This window comes from Pteropus vampyrus, unplaced genomic scaffold (genome assembly GCF_000151845.1).
Source record: "Pteropus vampyrus isolate Shadow unplaced genomic scaffold, Pvam_2.0 Scaffold62, whole genome shotgun sequence".
NCBI lineage: Eukaryota > Metazoa > Chordata > Mammalia > Chiroptera > Pteropodidae > Pteropus > Pteropus vampyrus.
The window spans coordinates 489,674-490,021 of NW_011888843.1; the positions used below are offsets into that span (position 1 = coordinate 489,674).

Genomic DNA, 348 nt, shown 5'->3' on the forward strand with positions numbered 1-348 from the left:
GAACAATGTAATCGAATATCTGTTTGTTTTTATCTTAGTTTAAGACTTTGAAATAGTTAATTTGCAGACCTGGTTTCAAGTTCAGTTTATTTCTAAACTTGCAGTAATGGCTATTATGAGGAAAGGCTTCTCAGGAAATAGATTGATTTAAAGGTGATAAAGGCATTGGTTGTACGTACTAACCTTGACACTTTATTATTCAATCCACATACTAATTATGCAAAGATTTTTAGTTGAAATCTCGCTAGTAAAAATCCGTTTTCCTCTTGAAAACTGGTTGTTTCTGCAAGCCAATTTTTTAAATGTATTTTTAATATTTTTGACAGTTCAAATATTTTCTTTTTGAAA

At 29.0% G+C, this 348-nt stretch overlaps 1 protein-coding gene across 1 annotated transcript in view; it reads right to left on the reverse strand.

Annotated features, from left to right (window-relative positions):
- Positions 1-348, reverse strand: part of SERPINB10 (serpin family B member 10) — a 24,532-nt gene that overhangs the window by 5,145 nt on the left and 19,039 nt on the right. The window lies entirely within an intron of this gene.